This window comes from Papilio machaon, chromosome 2 (genome assembly GCF_912999745.1).
Source record: "Papilio machaon chromosome 2, ilPapMach1.1, whole genome shotgun sequence".
Taxonomy (NCBI): Eukaryota; Metazoa; Arthropoda; class Insecta; order Lepidoptera; family Papilionidae; genus Papilio; species Papilio machaon.
The window spans coordinates 3,954,603-3,960,232 of NC_059987.1; positions in this window are offsets into that span (position 1 = coordinate 3,954,603).

The following is a 5,630-nucleotide window of genomic DNA, read 5'->3' on the forward strand; positions in this document are numbered from 1 at the left end:
AGGGACGGTGCGACGCGGCAACCGAAACGTACTACGATGATAACATTTGCCGCAATTCCATTCATTACGTTTCTGTATGCTTGATGTACGGGCCGTGTTTTTTTTAATGTTTCAGCTACTGGTGAAGAAACTTAAAGATTTTGTTGATAGGTAGATTTAGATAATGTTTGTAGATAATTTAGCATTAATTGGTTTATTTAAGTATAAACTGTAGAATAATGTAAAGATCAAGTTAAGCTTTTCTTCTTGTAGATACGCGTTGAAGTTTTATTTTTAGGTAATTTTAGAATCGTTTCAATGTTTCAGCAGTTTTTTTTAAATTACCTACTTTAATGTCGGTAGTAACTAATACGCTTTAGTAGTAGGTACATACCTTATTGTAATTATCCACTTAATTTTGTAATTACACCTATTCGCTGAATAAAAAAGCCATTAGGAAAATGTTTATTTAATGAACGATGGCTTTCGTTATATTTTTCGATTTTTTTAATTTATTATTTATTACGATTCTTCATTTTATTCAGCAAAACTGTGAGAGTTTATTCGTAACAAATATAATTTAAAGAAAGAACCATTGAGAGAACAACCGAAACCATGTACAAATGCTAGTGTACGACTACAAGAATACCGTACAAAACCGGACATCCTACATTTGTCCGGGAAGAGGAAGTACATCCATATTATGCCGGACATTTGAGATCCATATTTGTATTCAGCCGCACACAAATTTTGACTTCGTCAACATAATGACAAATGTATTTTATTATCATTCCGTTAGCTATAAATAAAATGATTCAACTAGTTTTATTTATAATCTATCAGATGCTTCAATAATATTATTTTAGATATTAAAAAGCATTTATGACTAACTTTAACTAAGATAATATAGCGTCATCCTTTTCATTGTTTTTGAAAAAAACAGAGATAGCAATGTGCTGGCGTTTCTGCAGCAAAAACTCGGTGTCTTATTTATTTATTCATCGTATATCACGTTTTAATAGATAATAATATGACTTACCGTGAGTTTCTGAGACAAAAATCTCTGTTTAAAACATATTGATATCTCTGTTTTGTCAAAGGAAATGACAAGGATGACGATGTATTTTATACATAGATTTGGTGGTACAATTACACAAATTATATCTTGTTATGGAACTAATTAAAAGAACAATTATTAACAAAGTTTCGAAGGTACTTAAATCTATTGTATATAAAAGAAAGTCGTGTTTTTTACACTATTTACAACTTAAGAACGGTTTTTATAAAAGAAAGTAGTGTTAGTTACACTATTTATAAAGCAAGAACGGAACTGATTTGACAGAAAATTGGTGGGGAGGTAGCTTAGAACCTGTAGACAGACATAGGATACTTTTTATCCCGTTTCCGTGAGACGTGACGTAAGTTTTTTTAAATTCCGGACGGAGTTCTGCGCAAAAGCTAGTATTACATGTTAAGTAAAGGCACATATCATCATCATCATCAGCTCTAGTGACTAGGCCATAGTCAACATAGTTTCTAAACTATAGATAGATTTTATATTTGGCTCAGTTAAAAATAACATAGCGTAAGAAGCCTTACGTTTGAAGAAATAAAAAACACTTATAATACGTATATTATCCATATGCTTCGTGTCCTTAGGCTTCATTGGATTTTTTCTTGCCTTGCCAATGGCATTTAGTATTTCCCTCTTATTTAATACAGGAAGGAATACCCCTCAAGTGGATACTTCCTGTAATTTAGACCTTACATTCATTTAATTTAACAGAAAAAGCGAATTAACTGTTGTTATTTTAACTTTATTGCGTAATTATAGGTTTTGCTAAATGGGCTGAAATTATGGGAGATGAATGCACTTAAGTTGTCTTATAGCTTGGCTTCTCCAAGACATTTTTCAAGACGGAAGGCGCAAACATCATGGGACGACATTTTATTTCTTTGACTACTATTCTTGAATTCTATTTAAGATTTTTTTAAAGTTCTTATGGAGAGAAAAAGCTTAGACAATAAGCTTTGAAAACACTAAATTCATTCATTAAAAAAATCAGTTTAGTCATTAAAAAAACTAACAATTTTCACAATTATTCTCATCACAATATTTTTGTAAGTAAGAAGATATTTAGTCAAACCGTATTTTGTATCAACCAAGAAAACCGTTTTCTAAAAAGTAACTAACTTTGTAAAGTCGCAAAAACATGGTGAACATTCTCTTGGTAGTCAAACAAAAAACTAAAACATCTTTGATTTTACGAAACCACGAGTTAATCAACGTTATTATATTTATTACTGGGGTTTGTAATGTTGGTTTTATTTTTCTAACTTCTACATATTATATGTTATAACACATTTTCCTTTTTCTGGAACATAAAATGTTTCGTCTCCTCATCTCACTAGTAAGCTATGTCACTGAGCATATCAAAACAAAATACACAACTTTTAGACGATACATTAATTTATTTTATGAAAATATCAGCAATAGCAAAACAAAACACTACCGCTTACATAAGACAAGTTTACACTATCAATTGTTTTAGTACAATTCTACTATGTTTTGTACAGATGTTTCGTCACTGAAAACCAACGGTTATGATCAACGTGAAACATCAAGGTCTGTTTATACTTTAGTACAGACACTTTACATTCTAATTACATATAATTGGCAGGTTAGAATTATGAAAGTTATTTTGTACCTGTACAAGGCCATAAAATATTAAAATGAATATGTAAACGACTTGGTTACAGTTAGATAAACGTGCATTTTGTTCGCGACTTTTATCAGCTGTTCCTCTCTTTACAATCTGAACGCACGTTCTGTTTCAATATCACGTATATTGTACCCACAATAGTGTCTACACCGTATCGAACGCTATTGATAAGTCTATCAAGTGAGACGTATACTCGTAGAAGACCGGCAATATAATTTATCTGTTCACAAATACATTTAATGTTTTAACTAGCTGTCACCCGCGACTCCGTCCGCGCGGAATTAAAGAAAAACTTATTAAGTAACCTATGCCAAATTTAATCGAGATCCATTTTGAGCCGTTCTGCAGATAGTTTGTAACAAAGATCCATCCATTCAAACATTCGCATTTATAATATTAGTATGAAGTAGGAACTACGATTTCCAATGTTTTATATATCTGCATTATATTGCCCGCAATTTCAATTTCAAAAGTTTTTCAAAATACATTCTCTTAAGCATTTACATTTAACCATTTATATAAAAGAAACTACGGAAATAATGTCTATTTCATTCTGTGTAAAAGAAAACAAGACATCGATTTCTATGTTTGTCTAATCACATAGTGTGAGCTAATTTTCCTTTCGATCTGCTTTCGTTGTGCACGTTACAGTTTACGGAGTTATCGCAACGTGGTTTATAATTTGGTAGTAAAATTGCGAAACTGTTAGTTTTTGTAAAAATAACCCAAGCATACGGCGCGCTAACGGTCTGCGAGCAGATCGAATACGGACACATTTTTGGTCGCTTCTCAGTGTAGTTAGGCAACGGTTTCGAGATACTTTTAATTATTTTTATTTTTCTTAAGTATGCAATGTAACTGGGCCAATGAACAAAGGCATGTTTTCATAAGAATAGTTTGTAGACAACGTGACTACATTTCTTTCTGTTCAATATGTAGATATATGTTGTTAATCTCTGATGTAAATTATTGAACACATCTTACTAATATTATAAATGCGAAAGTTTAGATGGCTTTTTGTTCGAAGGTATCTCAGTAACGGCTTAATGGATCCTGATAAAATTTGTACAGATGTAGAACGTATTCTGAAAGAACATATAGGCGACTTCTTAAGTATTTTTTTTTAATCCAGCGCGGACGGATTACGCCTGAAACAGCTAGTGTGTTAAAAAAAGCTAATAAGACAGCATTAGAGGACTACAATCATATTTAATTTTAGAACAGAATAAATACGTAATAATTTGAACAAAAATTAAATTTCAGCGAATGTTGGAATTATTTACGACATTATTTTGATCTATGTCAAAAAAATGAAGTTATTTAATAATCAATTTTATACTTACGTAAAACTATTAAAATGTATATGTAGGTATATGTAATAGCCAAGCATCTTAAATCTCCTGATTTGCATTTGTTTCATTCTTTCGACAGTAATTCAACCTTGCTCTGGTATTGCAGGATAATAACCTTGTTATAACGTACTTAGGAAGAAGTAAATGTTATAAAGATTCTCGCATGGAAATTTCTGTCCGTATTTTTTGCGGTAATTGAAACATATATCCTGTTAATTTGATTCCAAGCAGTATGTACCAGGCACCACTCTTGCACCATCGGACATCCTAACGATTGTTACACTATACTTTACAACTTTTTTTTTACAACAAAAAGAGTATACGGTTTTTTATGTAACTTTATACTGTGATTTTTCTATTTACTTTAATAAATTTTGAAATAATAGGAAGAATAGCACACTACAAACCTCGTTTTACTTCTTAATGTAACATGAAAATGTAAAAGGCATAATAACTTGTCACTTTTTTCGCTTATAACACCGTCTCAGCTTAATTAAGACCATATAGTACACGCTACGGCTAACGTGAACAATTAATCTTTCATAAAATTAAACAATTACATTCTTAATTACATTTTTTAACAAAGTCATTATTGATAAAATGTGGTACAGTTTTATATTTGTCTATTAATTGTTATTGAATTGTATCTGGCTAAAAATATCAGTCTCTCAAGAATAATTAATGAATGTAATCATGGGTTGATACAGTCAGCGGCTCCTGCTTTCAACAATTCTGAACTCTGAACCGATCTTATCGATATTTATGACTAAGAGTTTATTTTCATTGTGTAGGTGCATTATATCATCTTATTTCTAACAGTAATGAATCAATTTACGTAATAATTATTAAGAAATGTAGCCGTAACTTTTAAGTAACCGCAAAATTGAGATAAGAATATAATTTCGTCTTCGATTTAAGTGGAACAGTCTGCCCACGGACCAGAGTCGTCTCGCCAATACCACGAATTCAGAACGAGTAACTGGCACAGAATTAACTATCAATTGAATCATTATTATTGACTGAATAAACGCAGAAGTGACCCAGTATTAGTTAATTTAACACAGTTTTGAATCTTGTTAACCGGGAATGCACACATTAAAGTTATGTATGTACTTTGACAACTTATACTGCGTGTTTACTGAGCCTAAAATCTTGATGCAAAACTCTAAATAGGAGGTGCTCATGTTTAGTTTTTTGTATGTATTATATATACACTTATGTAATATCAATATATCGCGAAACACAATTATATATGATGAGAAAATGATGATGAATGATAGCAAAATATTAACATTTATATATGAACTCTATATCGGATATAGAAGTGAATAATAAACACCGTGTCTTGTTTTCTATATGAGTAATTATTTTCAATACTAAAGTTTTCTGTATTATTTTTGCTTGAGATTCGAAGAGCAGAAAAAAGTGCAAGTCCGATCACGTTCCGATAAAGAATGCGTGCGTCTGTACACTGCATTGACACGGCTAGATTGAAATCAGTACATCGGGTTCTACATGGGGCATTCTCACTTTTACACTTGTTAAACATTATTTAACAAATCTTGTTTGTAATTAT